At 45.2% G+C, this 18,445-nt stretch overlaps 1 non-coding gene across 1 annotated transcript; it reads right to left on the bottom strand.

The window, feature by feature from the left end:
* Positions 1 to 11,924: 11,924 nt before the first annotated feature.
* On the bottom strand, positions 11,925 to 12,007 carry TRNAT-AGU (transfer RNA threonine (anticodon AGU)). The gene has a single exon. It is a non-coding gene; the product is annotated as a tRNA-Thr (tRNA).
* Between the last annotated feature and the right edge of the window lie 6,438 nt (positions 12,008 to 18,445).

The raw sequence follows: 18,445 nt of genomic DNA, 5'->3' as shown, positions 1-18,445 counted from the left end.
CTGACTCTTAGCGACCCCATGGACTGCAGCCCACCAGGCTCCTCCATCCATGGGATTTTCCAGGCAGGAGTACTGGAGTGGGGTGCCATTGCCCTCTCTGCAAATCTACCACTACAAATTTCAAATCCTATCTCAAAAGAGAAGAGATGTTCTAGATAAGAGTTTCCAAATTTTTTTGGGAGGGTGGGTGGTTATCGTCCTTCCTAAACAGCCCATTTTTAGACTTCATTTCCCCTAATCTCCCAACTAATGCTGGGGACACTGCCACTAGTTTAACATACAAAATAGCATAAATATTATTTTTACGCCAAGTTGCAGAATTGGGTCGGAAGATGAGAATTACTGGTGAGAAGCCATCTGGGGTTATGTAAGTCAAAGCTATGTTTTCTAGGTAGGTTTTGGGTAAAGCTGATAACTATGCAGGAAAACAGGACATATCCACAAACGTTTGTATTCCAGGCCCAGAGAAATCCTCTAGGAGTAAGACAGAGACGTCTAGAATTTCTTGGAGGAGCAAAGCAAAATATGTCCATCAGGAAAACGTGATTTGCGGATGAAACGACCAATGACCGTGTTACAAGGATGCTGTATCTCTGCTCATGTCTTCAGCTCTATTTTGGTTTTGGGATATGTGTCAGGGTGAGAAGCTTGGCCACCGTGAAAAAATGCACAGTGTACAATATTTCAGGGATAGCAAGAGAAAGTGGAAATACTATAATAGGGGTTCCCAGCCTCCAGGATCTAACGCTTGATGCTCTGGGGGTGGGGCTGACATAATCATAACAGAAATAAAGAGCACAATAAATGCCATTTGTTTAAATCCTCCCGAAACCGTTCCCCTTCCCCATCTGTGGAAAAGCTATCTTCCACGAAAGCTGTTCCTGGTGCCAAAAAGTCTGGGCAACCGCTGCTACAGACCAAAGAAAATGGCCTTACAGAAGCCTGGGTCTGCGACAGAGGAATCTTACACATACAGGATCGACAGTCCTGTATGGAAAGGGGGCGCTTTTCCCTTCTACCGAGCAATCTTAGAAAAGAATATTTACATGGGGCACCCACGAACATCAAATTCCTTCTCTTTACTGAAATTTAGTGGCCCGGGAAGAAAAATATCTACAAAGGAGACTCTAATTGGAAACAAAGAGGATTAAACGTTCCCCCAAAGGAACATATTTCCAGCTGTTCGCCTGGAGCCCCTGATTAGGTTTCTTCTTCCTCATCAGAAGGATCGTTAAGTATGATTAGAGCACTCAGATGCAGTGTCAAACGTTTATTCAATTTCTTAATGTTGTATCAGATTCCGGTTAGCTGTAAACTCCAGTACTTTGGCCACCTGATGCGAAGAGCCAGCTCATTAGAAAAGAGCCAGCTCATTATAAAAGACCCTGATGCTGGAAAGATTGAAGGCGGGAGGAGAAGGGGACGACAGAGGAGGAGATGGTTGGATGGCATCACTGACTCAATGGACGTGATTTTGAGCAAGCTCCGGGAGATAGTGAAGGACAGGGAAGCCTGGCAAGCTATCGTCCATGGAGTTGCCAAGAGTTGGACACGACTGAGCGACTGAACAACAAGGATAAGCTATGAACTCACTTGGAGATGCAAACCTCGTAAATACCGCTCACATAGTTCATCCTGAAATTATGCTACACTTTGAAACGGGGCCACTTTCTTCAAAACCCGACCTCTATATTTGAAGCGATTTCACACTTTTGAAAGGTTATGGAGAGTTGGCTGGCTCCCTGGAGAAATTATCGCCTCCGAGCTCTGTAGCCGGATAAATAACTGTACCCCAAGGAATGCAGAACTCTCCAGGGGAAGGCGAAACCTGGTGAAACCCAAGGGAGGCAAAGTCCTTAACTATACTGAGGTGGATGAAAGAGGTTGAAGGGGATGCCTTTGGCTGAAGAGAACAGCTCATGCATCTGAAACTTCTATTTCCAACTTCTTTTATTAAAAGGATCCATCGGAATTTAGGAGGAACAATAGGGGACTTTACAGAGTAAAACAAGAAAAAGGCCCCGTGTAATTTTTTTTTTTTTAATTGAGGCTTGTGCAAGTGCTAAGCTGCTTCGGTTGTGTCTCACTATTTGTGACCCCGTGGACTGTAGCCCACCAAGCTCCTCTGTCCATGGGGTTCTCCAGGCACGAATACTGGAGTGGGTTGCCATGCTCTCCTCCAGGGCGGGATCTTATCTACCCAGGGATCGAACCCAAGTCTCCTGTGCCTTACTTTAAAAAAAAAAAAAGAAAGATTATATCCTATGGCTGATTCATGCTGATGTATGGCAGAAACCACACAATACTGTAAAGCGACTATCCTGCAATTAAAAGTAAATAAATTTTAAAAAATAAGATCAAAAAAAGAAAGAAAATGGAAGCTTTCCTTGCTATCCACGGACAACTAGAGTTACCGATAGGCTGCCAGGGAGACGGACCAAGAGGTGGCCTTTCGAAAGCAGGCTGGAACGACGTGTATTTCATTCAGAGGGACTGTGTCACCCGCAGGAATGAGGCTGAGCCTCAAAAACCCAGAGTCAACAGTTCAAATCGAGTGTACACAGTGGGAGACAAAGCAGAACATTTTCGAAAGAGGGACATGAGTTTACAACAAGTCATAATTAGGAAATGACCCAGACTGCCTGAGCTTAAGACAATCGATTCCTTTTTTAAGTCTTTATTGAATTTGTTACAACATTGCTTCTGTTTTATGCCTTTTTTTCTTTTTTCCCCTACAGGGTATGTGGGATCTTCACTGCCTCAACCAAGGATTGAACCCACAGCCCCTACAGTGGTAGCGCAGAATCTGAACCACTGGATCGTCAGGAAAGTAAGGTGAAAATAATGAATACCTAAATGGAGAGGTGGGCTTCTCTGGTGGCTCAGCTAGTAAAGAATCTGCCCGCAATGTGCGAGACCTGGGTTCGATCCCTGGGTCAGGAAGATCCCCTGGAGGAGGGCATGGCGACCCACTCCAGTCTTCTTGCCTGGAGAATCCCATGGACAGAGGAGCCTGGCGGGCTACAGTCCATGCGGTCGCAAAGAGTCGGACACGACTGAGCGGCTAACGCTTTCACTTTTCACAAATGAAGACACAAACCCACGGACCCAGAAACAGTACCGCAGAGAACTGAACAAGTATGCTAAATCCTCATAACAGGCGAGAAGGAAATAAAAACCAAGCCTGAAAAGATAAGTGTTGTGAAAAACCGCGCCTGCAGTTCAGAGTCTAGACAGAGAACCTGCACAGAAATAACAGGAGGTGTTCCTGTATCCTGTGAAGAAGTTAAATTTGTGCTACGCGTGTCATTCTTCACCTTCCACGTTTATAACTGTTTGAAGAGACATGAACATGCCAGCATGAAAAGTTCTACAAGACCACTTTATAAGAATGATGGAGACCTTGATGGTGAGTCCAGACTACCTGGGTGGGACATCCAACCCCCTCCACTTCCTACCTCTGAGGCTTGGGGTAAATTCCTTCCCTTTCATGTGCCTTACTTTATGCTTTATATAAGCATAAACTATCCCTGGCCCTAAAGGATGAGTATCCAGACTGCACACCTTACAGCATGTCAGAAAGTGGAAGTGTGTTACCCACATGACCAAGGTTACGTACCTGGTAACTGGCGCTAAGGTACTCTCTTTAACAACCTATTTTATACCGCTTATGTACAACACCACATTTTATAAAAGTCACTAAACAGCTGCCCTGCGGATGAACATGTAGAACCTTTCTTTGGACATCATACCTTGGCTCATTTGTTCAAATGCCTGCCAGCGTTTACTCTGCATGCCTGGTGTCAAGTTCATTAACCGGGAGGAAATGTGAAATATTAAAATATTGACATTGACAGCAGGTTCGCTGATTACATGTCGAACCATGATGACGACAGTCACATAAAAAATGGTCACGTGTCTCAAGCTCTCATCAGGCATTACCTCACTCGATCAGAAAATGTACTTCACATGAAACCACCACGAAGGGGAAACTCTTTAGAAAACACTATGTTTTAATATTGTGTTTATAATTAAAAAGAAATTCCCTTCCATTATAACAATTTTTAAAATATTTGTATTTTATACAGCTTCATTGTACATATTTGGGTTTCTAAACTTACTTTCTAGATTCAAGTTTCTATTATGATATATATTCTGTGACTTCTCTCATAGATTCCACAGCACCAAAGATAGTGACTTGCCTCCCAAAAGTCAAAATAATCAAAATTAAATTCATCACCGTAGAGGCCGGGTGTTAGCTCATGGAGACCTTTTTTAATATAAGATTATTTCCTATGGCCAAAGAAAAGCTCTATGTAAACCCCTTTCCCCCAAAAGAATCCTGTTCGAGGAATAACAGTTACCCCAGAGCAGGTACAGAAAGGTTCTAAGGTCTAGAGGGATCCATCCAGTTTTCTATGTCTTTGCAATGACCCTGAAAGTGAAAGATGTTGGTTTTCCAATGGGACTGGGTGGATAGGGCCAAGGTACTAAAGGAGTTTTTTTTTTTTTTTGTCTTTTCTCCTCGGGGAGAACAAGCTAGTTTTGCTGAAGCAACTGCAAGACAGTAAGCAGTTACAGAGATGCAGAAGCCTGTTCCCCATTTCAGCAACTTGGTCCCTGACATAATCTTATGCCCTCCATGTGAAAGTCTGTGAGAGCACCCTCACTCTTTCTGCACTGGCTTTTCATCCGACAGGAAATGTTCAAGTCCTACTGGGTCCCAGTAGGTGTCGGGTATCCTTCGGGGTCCCTGGTTACAACGAGACAGGCAAGATCCCAGGCTCCCTGAGTCCTCGAAGATTCAGAGGGACAGAACGCAAACCAGATAACAACGGACAACTTGTGCGGACCTGCGTGCTCAGTCGTGGCCGACTCTGCGACACCCTGGACTGCAGCCCGCCAGGCTCCTCCGTCCACGGCAATTCTCCAGGCAAGAAGACTGGAGCATGTTGCCATGCCCTCCTCCAGGGGAATCTTCCCAACCCGGGGATCGAACTCACATCTCCTGCCTTGGCAGGCAGATTCTTGACTGCTGCGCCATCAGGGAAGCCCCAGGGACGACTTCCATCCTGTTATTAAGACTGTGATAAGCAGTAAAAAGACACTAAAGCAGGATAACAGATACAAGTGTGAGGCTGGGGATAAAACGAGCACACCCTTTCTTGTCCGTCCTGATTTTTCTTGGCCAGACCTTTTCCTCTCCTCCTCTGCACAAACGTGTCTGAAAAAAAGCGTTTTAGTCATTATTTGTATGTTTCTTCTCATGACTAACATGATGAGATGCTCCTAGCATCCTTCACTTCTAATTCCAGGCTCCCGACACCTGTGATACCTCCACTCCCAATATTTTCAAGCTGCACACACCTTAGGTTATTTCTGGCTTGGGTTATGTGCCTTCAAACAGTGTGCCTGAATTCTCTTCTTTATAAAGAACAAGACCCCTTGGTGGCTTTCTTTTGGAGCACTTTTACTTGTCAAAGTTTTCATTCAATACACATCTACGAGGAACCCACAGCCCTATCTCAGTGGAAGGCATCACAAAACAGACTGCATAATCCCTGATTCTTTCTGTCAGAGACTCAGGGAATGGGAGATCAGTGTGAAAACAAGTAATATGCCTAGTCAGCTGGGGAGTTGCCTGGTGGCTCAGTGGTTAAGACTCTGAGCTCCCAATGCAGAGGTCCCAGGTTCGATCCCCGGTCAGGGCACAAGATCCCACTTGCTTGCAACTAAGATCCAAGGCAACCAAAATAAATAAATACCTTCTAAAAAAGGTATTTGTTAACAATGAATACGTAGTCATCTGTGAACAACAAAAAGTAAGGGGCGGCATCCCAATTCTTGATCTAGAATAACACAGAGACCTGACTTGATGCTGAAGCTGAAGCTCCAATCCTTTGGCCACCTGATGTAGAGAACCGACTCATTGGAAAAGACCCTGATGCTGGGAAAGATTGAAGGCAGGAGGAGAAGGGGGCGACAGAGGATGAGATGGTTGGATGGGATCACCAGCTCAATGGACATGGGTTTGGGTAAACTCCAGGAGATGGTGATGGACAGGGAAGCCTGGCGTGCTGCAGTCAATGGGGTGGCAAAGAGTCAGACACAACTGAGCGACTGAACAGCAACAACTGCGGTAGAAGGTATGAATATTGTGTTTTCACTTAATCCCTCCACGAGGACCTGGGCAGAATGGTGTTTTCCTCTGAGAGGTGAGTCCCTGAAACACGTATTAGCGTTTATTTGACCTCAAGAAGCACCCGTCAATGACTGTGACTTGAAGCCTTCCCTGGGACCTTCCCTGGGAGTTAATTACGTTTCTCAAGTTTTTAAGAAAAACAAAAACAAAAACTCAGAAATGCAGGAACAAGGACCGCCGCTCCGGAGACCTCAGGGAACAAGACAGGGCACTTTTTCGAGTGATCACAAAGGCCCCAGGTCCTGAATCCCAGCCCCCCATCTGATGGGTGTGATGATGGTCAAGTCTGAGCTAGCTCCGCCCTAGGGGCAATCCACTGCAGCCACTGGGGCCAGGGTTGGGATGGCCCCTGAGAAAACGTGTCCAGAGAAGCTGCCACAGGCCCTACAAGTGGACTAGCAGGCCCAGCTTTTACCGCCTGAGTGCACCGGGGATGAAAAATGAGGCGTCAACCTTCCCGGGGTGCTAGTGGTAAAGAGCCCTCCTGCCAATTGAGGAGAAATCCAGAGTTCCACCACTGGGTCGGAAGATCCCCTGGAGGAGGAAGTGGCAACCCATTTCAGTTCTCTTGCCTGGAAACCCCCATGGACAGAGGAGCCTGGTGGGCTACAGTCCACGGGGTCGCAAAGAGTTGGACACGACTGAGCCACAGTGGCGGGTCCACGTCTTCCTCCTTCTCCACAACCTGGGATGGAGGAAAATCAAAGAAGTTCAAGGCCACTGACTCTAAGCGTGACTCGGTAATTTTTAAGTCCGTGAAGAGTTATTACGGAGAGAATTTGGGCCACCCCCTCCTAGTCTCCATAGACAAAGAATAAATGGATTTAAATGCCAACAAGGGAAGGTTAGGTTAGAGTTTTAAAAGAATGTCTCAACGGTAAAAGTTATTAAGCATTAACCTAGGATTCTTAGGGTAGTAAAAAAAAAGAAAAGATCTAATATTTCATCTTAAAAATCACTGAAGTCACAGTTTCTTTTATGTACAATGGATGGTTATAAGAAGGCTTTGGGATATTGAAAAAAGACCTACCAGAAGAAACAAAAGATTTTTACAGTCATATTTGAGAGCATGGAAATTAGGCAATCTCACAGTGTCCAGAGAGTGATGAATAATTGGTAAGATCAGTCTTAAGTCAGTGACTTAAAAATAGATAGACCTAAACAATAATGAAGTTCTCTAGAGTGGATCACTTTATGTTGGATTCTGTGTCTTGGGACTGCCCGAGATGAGAAAGTCTCTTTACTGAAGTGTCCTGGGTCAGTTAAAACCATCTGGGGGCATTTCAAGGCAGACGCGCCGTATTCAGATATGTTTTTATCAGAAGACTCTGAAAGTTGTCCCAGTTCAGTCCAGTCGCTCAGTTGTATCTGACTCCTTGCGACCCCATGAACTCCAGCACCCCACGCCCCTGTCCATCGCCAACTCCCGGAGTTTACTCAAACTCATGTCCATTGAGTCGGGGATGCCATCCAACCAACTCATCCTCTGTCATCCCCTTCTCCTCCTGCCTTCGATCTTTCCCAGCATCAGGGTCTTTTCAAATGAGTCAGTTCTTTGCATCAGGTGGCCAAAGCATTGAAGCTTCAGCTTCAACATCAGTCCTTCCAGTGAATATTCAGGACTGATTTCCTTTAGGATGGACAGGTTCTCCATGCAGTCCAAGGGACTCTCAAGAGTCTTCTCCAGCACCACAGTTCAAAAGTTGTCTCAGCTGGCTTCAAACATGAAAGGCAACCCATGGTGTCCTCAGAGTGGTCATGGGGGTTTGTGAGAAACACATTTTTTTTCTTTCAACAAACTATACAAATTAAAGCATCCATGCATGTTATATAGAATGGGAAATTATTGATGAAAAACAGGAGAACAAGTATAAATGAAGCACTGTCATTACAAGTGATGTGTTGGTAATAACAGAATAGATAAATGCTTAAGCATCCAAAGTTTTCAGCATCTTGTCCCCAAACTTCTTTCTGTAACAGCACTGGATATCCACATTTAAATCATTATCATTCACAAGCCTTCACAGTCATCAGGTGTTAATTTTGCTTTATTTGGTAAAAGTTCAGTTTCAAGTTTTGAAGGGGGGCATATATCATGTGTGCTGATGAGACAGTACTGAACTTATCAAAATAAATGATGATGAGAGAGTACTGAACTTATCAAAATAAGTCCATCCATTTCCAAATTGTATTTATTATATATAGATCTCTATGTGAACATATCTCCTTACACATCTCCTCCCCCAAATAAAACACAAAAGCATGTATTCATCATTTGTCACACTGTTTTTAGGAAAATGGGATTAAGTGCTTTGTGCTATATTACTAAGGAGTCCAAAGAAGGTGTGTGTACAATGGAGTGATCAGAGATTAGCAAAAAGTCACCAAGTGGACACACACACACACACATACACAAAGTGTATTCTTTCAGGCAAGATCTATCTATCCATTGACTGACTCCAGCATACTCTGGACTTTGCAACTTCCAAGTGGAAGTAAAGGCCCAATTAAAATATTATCTAACTTTTTCTCTTTTTTGAATTCGGGAGAGTTCAGCTGGATGTTAAAAGCTGGACTTGTAGCAGTGACCCAATTTGTGTTTGTCATGTCCTTCCCCCACAACCTCAACTGTGGTATGGGCAATGTTCCCTAATTACCTCTACTCATAAAAATGGTTTTCCCCAATCCACTTCTGGGCTCATTCATGTTCACAATGCATGTGTGTATGTGTGTGTGTCTTCTTGTGTGTGTGTGCAGTCCAAGGGACCCTCAAGAGTCTTCTCCAACACCACAGTTCAAAAGCATCAATTCTTGGGTGCTCAGCTTTCTTCACAGTCCAACTCTCACATCCATACATGACCACAGGAAAAACCATAGCCTTGACTAGATGGACCTTTGTTGGCAAAGTAATGTCTCTGCTTTTGAATATGCTATCTAGGTTGGTCATAACTTTCATTCCAAGGAGCAAGCGTCTTTTAATTTCATGGCTGCAGTCACCGTCTGCAGTGATTTTGGAGCCCAGAAAAATAAAGTCTGACACTGTTTCCACTGTTTCCCTATCTATTTGCCATGGAGTGATGGGACCGGATGCCATGATCTTAGTTATGATCTTAGAGAACACAATGGAAATGTCAAACTCTGGCTGCCTGGGTCTCTCCCTGCAGAGCCAGAGCAATGACCAATCTCTGTCCTCAATCTACAGACACCCAGGAGCTGCTCTGAACATTCCCCACAAGCCTGGAAAGACCTACATCCGCCCCGGGAGGCAGAAGCACAGGGGAATTTGAGCGCTTTCTGGATGAAGTAAAGAAACGTGTGCGTGTTCAGTCGTGTCCGACTCTTTGCGATCCCATGATCACAAAGCCAGACTTCGTCCTTTGTCATCTCCCGGAGTTTGCTCAAATTCAAGTCCATCGAGTCGGGAATGCACAGTCAACTTTTAGGGACCGTGATCTGAAGTTGTATCTTGGCAACCCAGATAAAAAAGGATTGACTTCCTTGGCTTGGTTCACAGAATCAGAACATGATGCAATTAACAGTGCAGCCAGAAACGTGCAGATTACCCTCTCACCCACAGACGCCTGGAACCCGACCATAGCAAACAGAGCTGCTGCTCGATGGAGGAAGGCAGTGGGGTGTGTGTGTGTGTCTGTGTGTGTGTCTGTGTGTGTGTGTGTGTGTTGGGGGTGGGGCTGTGAAATGAAAATACAGAGGCTGGAATCAAAACTCAGAAAATTCAGGGCAACTTCCCTGGTGGCCCAGAGGCTGACACTCTGAGCCCCCAACGCAGGGGGTCCGAGTTTGAACCCTGGTCAGGGAACGTGCCTGCATGTGCCACAGCCAACAGTCCACATGCCACAGAGAAGATCACAGATGCCCCAGGCTGCAACTAAGACCTGCTGAGTCAAAGAAATAATTTTTTTTTTTTTAATTCGTGGACTTCCTTGGTGATGCACTGGGTAAGAGTCTACCGGTCATTGCAGGAGGCATGGGTTCAGTCCTTGATCTGGGAGCATCCCACATGCCATGGGGCCACCAGGCCCACACACCACAACTACTGAAGCCTGAGGGCCCTAGAGCCAGAGCTCCCCAACATGAGAACCATCAAAATGAGAAGCTCACTCACCGCAATGAGAGAGTAGCCTTTACTCGCCACAACTACAGAGTAGCCCTTACTCCCCGCAGCAAGAGAAAGCCCATGTGTAGCAAAGAAGACCCAGTGCACCCAAAAGAACCCAACCAAATAAATACATAAAAATTTTAAAACCACTACATTAAAACATTTTTTTAAAAACTCACAAAATTCAGACCCAAAGAGGAATAATTCTCTCATCGTGTAGAATCACTGGTTTGATGGGCAGCAACCTGGGCGCTCAGATGCACCTCCCAGCTGAGCGTTGAAGATGCTGACGGCAGCACATGCACTTGATGGCCATGGCCACTGGGTCAGGGGATACAGAGGTTCCTGCTCCCACGCTGCCGACAGTGTCTTAGTCGAGATGCCCCCAGGAGCAGGAGGCAAGACTAGGATGGGCATTGTTTCCTGGGAGAAGAAGGTGAAGAGGTGAGACAGGGAAAAGGATAAAAAAAACAAGGAAGAAGAGGTTAACAGTAGGTACCCTTGTGGAGGGATGGGCTCAGTCCCACCAAGACTGTATACAACATGCCTCAAAGTTACCCAAAGTCACCCAACTGAGGGTTCAAGAACCTGGGACATGTCACCCCAACTCCAGTCCTGATGGGTTGACCTTCCCTGGCAAACAAGTGCCAGGGCTTCTGGTCTACTCCTTCCTGGGGTTCAGATGGTGCCCACTGGGGTGACCTCTGGGGGTGGTGTGTATATGGGGTGGACCACACCAGCATCTGGTACTTTTAAGAGTATAGCTAGATCTCACATCCTGATCAGAGGAGGCCAACCTTGCCAAGGAATCCTAAAACTTGGTCCAGTACTTCCTTGGTGGCCCAGGGGTTAAGAATCCACCTGCCAACACACAGGACACGAGTTCGATCCTTGCTCTGGGAAGATTCTACACGCCTCGGGTCAATTACACCCACAAGTGACCACCACTGAGCCTGTGCGCCCCAGAGCCTGTGCTCCTCAGCAAGAGAAGGCATCACAATGAGAAGCTCAACTGCAACTACAGAAGGCCTGCATGCAGCAATGAAGACCCGGCACAGCCAAAAATAAGTTAATAAGTAATATTTTTTGTGTGTTTGGTCCAAAATTGCTACAGGAGTCTCCTTCCACAATCGAGCACTTTCCTTCCCAACCTGGACATTCTCAGACACACGGCTGCTGCGTCTTGCTATGGGGTGTCAGAGAAGACTCTTCACCGGAGTTGAGCATTGGGCTTAAACTGGCTTGAGTCGCTTCTGTTACATCTTTCAATGTGTACCATTCTTTCTAGGCCCTAAGAGTTACTTCTTTCCTCTGAGAGTCCACGTTGTACAGCTAGCTAGGAGTAGACACTCGTGTTTACTTCAGATTGTAATGCTTAGCTTATGCTCAAGTCTGTCCAAAATCCGTGATACTTGTAAGGCTCAAAGGGAAGGCATGTGTGGGTCTGAAGCTCTTTTCTTGAAAGTGAAGTTGCTCAGTCATGTCCAACTCTTTGTGACCCCACGGACTGCAGCCTTCCAGGCTCCTCTGTCCATGGGATTTTCCAGGCAAGAGTACTGGAGTGGGGTACCATTGCCTCCTCCATAATATACTATAGTCAACTACCCCAGGCATTGCTGGGATTTGAACCCAGGATCTCCTGTTTACTAGACAGGCGCTTTAACCAGCTAAGCCACGGCGAGGGCTATGTAAATTCACAGCACATCTATTGGGTTGGCCGCAAGTCTCGTCTAGGTTTTCTCATAATATCTGATGGAAAAACTCAAACGACCTTTTGGCCAACTCAATGTATACACAAATGTAAGAAACGGGACGCCCACCTAAGAGCTGTATTAAAGACTCCTGAGCCCGTTTAAGTATCCTATGACACTTCGTCTCTCCCTGAGTAGTTTCTCCTAGAAAAATGGCAACAAAGAGCAATTATTTAATATCTGCAGAGTTCAAGTCGCTCCAAGGTGGCAACTCCCCCCCTCCTGTCATTGTTCAGTCGCTCAGGCCTGTCTGATTCTTTGTGACTCCATGGACTGCAGCACACCAGGCTTCCCTGTCCTTCACCATCTCCTGAAGTTTGCTCAGACTCATGTCCATTCAGTTACTGATATTATCCAACTATTTCATCCTCTGCCATCCCCTTCTCCTCCTGCCCTCAATCTTTCCCAGCATCAGGGTCTTTTCCAACCATCAGGTGGCCAAAGTCTTGGAGCTTCAGCTTCAGCATCAGTCCTTCCAATGAATATTCAGGGTTGATTTCCTTTAGGATGGACTGGTTTCATCTCCTTTTAGTCCATGGGGACTCTCAAGAGCCTTCCCACCTCTAGAGACAAAAATATACCTCTCAGCAATACCAAAGTGACATCTCTTGGCTTTGGAATAAACCTATTAACACAAATGATGATCAGGCTTCACCAAACGTTTCACATCATGTGCTTAAGCCAGCCAAGCACAACCCTTCCCAGCCCCAAACACGTGCTGATAAAGGTAACAGAGTGGAAAATGACCTCTTGCACACAGCTCTGCCCCTGTGAAAAGAGCATCTTGCTTGTCCTGACGTAGGTGCCATGCTGATCATGGCCTGTGCTCGTCAGACTCCTGGAATCAGTGGCTGCATAATCTCTGAGAATAGACTTTGTGGGGAGAAGTTTTGATATTTATGATAAGGAGATGGATATTTTCAACTTGTAGTGAAAGGTATGACAAACCTACACAGCATATTAAAAAGCAGACATGTTGCTTTGCCAACAAAGGTCCATATAGTCAAAGCTATGTTTTTTCCAGTAGTCATGTACAGTTGTGAGAGTTGTACCATGAAGAAGTCTAAACACCGGAGAACTAATGCTTTTGAATTGTGGTGCTGGAGAAGACTCTTGAGAGTCCCTTGGACTGCAAAGAGATCAAACCAGCCCATTGTCAAGGAAATCAGTCCTGAATATTCATTGGAAGGACCGATGCTGAAGCTGAAACTCCAATACTTTGGCCACTGATTCGAACAGCTTACTCACTAGAAAAGACTCTGATGATGGGAAAGATTGAAGGCAACAGAAGGGGATGACAGAGGATGAGATGGTTGGATGGCATCACCGACTCAATGGACATGAGTTTGATCAAACTCTGCGAGACAGTGAAGGACATGGAAGCCTGGCGTGCTGCAGACCATGGGGTCACAAAGAGTTGGACACCATTTAGTGACTCAACAGTTTTCAAAGGACAAGAAATTTATTCTGGTTACTTGAGTGTGTCCTCTGTGGGCTCAGTTTCAAGACCAATTTTCAGGAATCTTTGAGAGACAGACCAAGCTAATGTATACGACAAATTCCCATGGACATCTCTGCTCTCTTTTCACTTAGATTGTTGCACGAGGCCTATCTGGGGCCCTTTCATTACGGGACTTTCCCAAGTTCCAGAGATTGGAAATGCACACAGAACACAGTAAAATTCAACGGTGGTGATTTCAAAGCTTGCAGGTTCATCAATATTTATGGAGTCGGATTACAGTCATTTCCAGGTGATGCCATCACCATCTGAAGCTATCTTGTCTGAGTTAATTTTAAAGTTTAAATGCATGCGGTAGTCATGATGTTTTACTGTTTAATCGTCTGTTACCCGGGTCTAGATGCCAGACTTACAGGCGCATTGAAAAATGCATGCGGAAATAATCAGGTGTCATTCTATTTCATCTCCTACTCGGAGTTTAAGTGGTAAGTTAATTGAAAGTGTGTGCAGTTAACATATTTCATAATTTGGATATGTAAGCTAAAATATACCTTTGAAATACATTTTCCTGAAATGGTGTGGAACGTATCATTTGGAGACTTTCAAAAACCCTGACATTTAAATCCAAGTGTTCAGCCTGGTGTGTGTACTTGGCGGAAATGGACTGCTATAGATTTAAACCTTTTTGAGCGTTGTGCTAAAACTAGACTTAGAAGCTTACCAAACACTTTTCTTTTTTTTTTAGAAAATGAAAAACAAATAAATGACGAAGAGTATTTTCCAAGTTAATTAGATATGGGTGAGAGGATAAGAGAAATATTTGTTTCTGGAGGCTGGGCAGAAGGTCTAGCACACGATGGGTAGTCGATACACATTCGGTCAATAGATAAATGAGGCTCAAATGCAGTCTTTAGGCAATGAATTTGCCGATCACAGTCAATTACATGAAACAATTAAACCACCCTTTCCAATCAGGACTTGCATTAACAATATGCAAGACTTGGAATTCCCCGGGGGTGCAGTGGTTAAGACTCAGACCTCCGAATCTCCGGGGGCTGCGTTCGAGCCCCAGTCAAGGAACTAGATCCCATATGACACAACCAAAGATCTACAGGCTACAACAAAAACTGAAGCTTCTGCAGGCAATGACCAAGACCCCGCACAGCCAAAAAAAAAAAAAAAATTCACTATCAGGCCCTTTATAAAAAAATGTTTGCTCATGTCCGCTCAATAACCATTGACTGCTTAAAGATTAGGTTAACTTTTGGGGAAAAAAAAAAAACAAAACTGTAAAATGATCTCATTTTACTCTTTAATATTTTATAATACAAATATTTGAAGATGATCAATAATAAATGATGCGGGCAAAGGAAATCCCAAACCACTAAGAAGTGACTGAGAAGGCAAAAGCCAAGACTTTAAAATAAGAGAAGACTTAGAATTTAAAACTTTTTAAGCTAAAGAATCTTCCCAGGTGGCGCTAGAGGTATAGAACCCGGCTGCCAATGCAGGAGTCAGTAGGAGACTTGCATTCCATCCCTGGGTCGGGAAGATCCCCTGGAGAAGGGAATGGCAACCCACCCCAGTATGCTGGCCTGGGAAATCCCAAGGACAGAGGAGCCTGGCGGGCTGCAGTCCATGGGGTCCCAAAGATCTGGACACAACTGAAGTGACTAGGAATCTACAATTAGAAACACAAAACTTGGCCCTCAGCTCCTGGCACACCCACAAAGAAATAAGGAAAAGAGGAAACTTTGTTTCTCTGTCTCTTTGCCTCTCCTTCTAAGTCTTCCTCAACTTTGAGAGTAATTTCTCATGTGGATTTTTATCAACACTTGTTAATCTAGAGAGTCAGAAAAACAGCTGTGCCTACCAGGAAGCCTGATGATATAGGTCTTTAGTAGGAAACGGCTTCCCAGGTGGCATTAGTGGTAAAGAATCTGCCCGCCATGTATGAGTTCCAGGTTCGATCCCTGGGTCTAGAAGATCACCTGGAGAAGGGAATGGCAACCCACTCCAGTATTCTTGCCTGGAGAACCCCATGGACAGAGGAGCCTGGCGGGCTACAGTCCACGAGGTTGCAGAGAGTCGGACACAACCGAAGCAAAGTAGAAAAGCAGAAAAGTGTAGACAGGCGGGCTATAGTCCACAGGGTCACAAAGAGTCGGACACATCTTAGTGACCAAGCATGCACACAGGAACACATGAGTAGTCCCAAACTTCAGGGCCACGGTCAAGGTAGAGGAGAGAGAAGTTGCTCAGTCCTGTCTGACTCTTTTCGACCCCGTAGACTGTAGCCCACCAGGATCCTCCATCCACGGGATTCTCCAGGCAAGAATACAGGAGTGGGCTGCCATTTCCTTCTCCAGGGGATCTTCCCGACCCAGGGATAGAACCCTGGTCTCCCGCATTCTGGGCAGACGCTTTAACTTCTGAGCCACCAGGGAAGCCCCCAAGGTAGAGGCGGTGGTGCTAGTTACATTAAATTAGACTTCCTCAGGTTTCAACCTCTTAGGACACTAGCCTAAGATGTTTTGTGTGTTCTCTGTTTTTCCTTAGGAAGTGTTTGGAGGAAATTACCACTTGGGACGCTTTAGCCCACAAGCCTTAAAATAATCCTAGACAACTTTGGTTCTACAATCTATGACAATAGGTTCCACCCATGGCAAGACCTCCAGGACAGATTTATGAAACAAAATTATCTTATAAAGAAAGGCCTTGAAAGTGAGGAGTAAATAGAGGTGAGGATCCATTCCAACCGAGACCAGAGGTTTTTTGAACTTACTTACAAAAGAGAAACAGACTCATTTAAGGTGATCAAGGCGAAGAATGGGGAGAGGAGATAAACTGGGACTTTGGGATGGACATGTACACACTGCGCTATTTACAATGGATAGTCAACAAGAGTCTACCATACAGCACAGGCAACTGTGCTCAACACTCTGTAACAACCTAAATGGGAAAAGAATCAACTGCAGAAGAAAAAAAAGGGGATATATGTACATGCTTGGCTGATTCACTTTGCTGTACAGCAGAAACTAGCACAACACTGTAAAATAAATATGTAAAATGTGAAGGTGTAAGTTGCTCAGCCATGTCCGGCTCTTTGCGACCCCATGGACTGTAGGTTCCTCTGTCCCTAGGATTCTCCAGGCAAGAATACTGGAGTGGGTTGCCGTGCCCTCCTCCAGGGGGTCTTCCCAACCCAGGAATCGAACCTGGGTCTCCTGCATTGGACAGGTGGTTTCTTTACTGTCTGAGCCACTAAGGAAACTCCAAATCAACTATACTCCAATTAAAAAAAAAAAAAAGAGTGACTGCCTTACTCATCCTTCCAAAATTTCCAAGTTTCCGATTTCCAAGTTTCTAAGTTAGTGACACTGCTCTCTGGGTGCTGCTGAGCCGTTCTGTAAATTGAGTTTGTGAACTTGACCCTGAGTTCATCCAAAGCGTCAGGTTCTGATGAATGAACAATAATATTCAGGGCTTTGCATCAGCCCTGGGCTCATCTAAAATGATTAAAACTTAAAATTGCACATGGGTTTTGTGACGCCCCCTCTAAACGGGACGTAGTTAAAGAGGATTATTTCTCAAGCATGGATTTGAGAAAACAAAAGCCTTCTGTTTTAACAGTGATGTAGAGAACGGTACAGACTCCCAGAGCAAGTAAACCATTAGGGAAATGCAAAGCAGCTCCCAGCGCATCACGAGTTTAAGCTAGATACTTGGAGATGTATTGCAAAAGATTATTTCTGAATCCAAGGTATGCCTTTTTAAAGGTCACCCCAGGAAAGAAGTCTCTGTGCGAGCTACACTGATTTATATGTATTCATAAATGACTGTGTTTTTAAAGTTCAGTAATCGTGATGTTTGAAACCAGCCAGATCTCTCCTAAGACCAGTAGGAGCAAGACATTTCATTTTGGTAACACTCTCCAGCAGAAATAACGGTTTTAATAATGCAACCTTCAGTGTTCACTCTGATCCTCAGCACTGCGGTGTTTCTACCGTAAAAACTGCATGGGAGCCGTGTTGCCTGGAGCGAGCTGACAGGCAGAGTTAACTGTATCCTTACAACTTACTTCTGGGTCCACAAAGAACCATGCCTGACGGCATCATGAGGGGTCCCCTTCTTCTCCTGAACCTGCAGTACATGCCTGAACCCGAAAATCTCTTCAGCCTCTCACAGAATCATGACCTAAATGCTAACTTGCTTTTGTGGGCTCTGTTGACAAAGCAACTTGCTAGTTCCTGTTCTGCATATCTACATACTCTCAGAGACTGAGAACTTGCACCCCATTTAACTCTTCTCCACTTGACTTCCCTGGTGGCTCAGACGGTAAAGTGTCTACCTACAATGCAGGAGACCTGGGTTCGATGCCTGGGTCGGGAAGATCTCCTGGCAAAGGAAATGGCACCCCACTCCAGTATTCTTACCTAGAAAATCCCATGGACGGAGAAGCCTGGTAGGCTACAGTCCATGGGGTCGAAAAGAGTGGAACACGCCTCAGTGACTCCACTCACTCCACTTCAGAAGGTGCTTGTGCTATATTCTCATGTGCCAAGAACACGTCTTCTTTATGGTTGAAGACTCAATCGAATCTTTCTCGCCTCTTGAAGACGGGGGGGATGATCACAAAACTTCCACCCAAGAACTTGGAGTATGGCTGTATTCTCTGTTTCATCTCTTGAATGTCTTTGTCTCCCAGGTCCCGTCTTTCCTATTTCCACCACCCAGTGTTTCTTTTCAAATGATGTCCATGTGAGTAGGCAAGGTACCATGACCTCGTGGAGCTGGGAGAGGGAGCCGTGGGTCCTTCCACAAGGATGACCGAAATTCTCACTCTTCTCTGTGGCAGAAGGACCTGTGTGGTCTGGTTGCTGGACTCACTGACATCTGTCCACTCTGTTCTT

Source organism: Bos mutus, chromosome X, assembly GCF_027580195.1.
Source record: "Bos mutus isolate GX-2022 chromosome X, NWIPB_WYAK_1.1, whole genome shotgun sequence".
Taxonomy (NCBI): domain Eukaryota; kingdom Metazoa; phylum Chordata; class Mammalia; order Artiodactyla; family Bovidae; genus Bos; species Bos mutus.
Note: the sequence above shows the minus strand (reverse complement) of the source record. Positions and strands in the feature narration are given on the sequence as shown.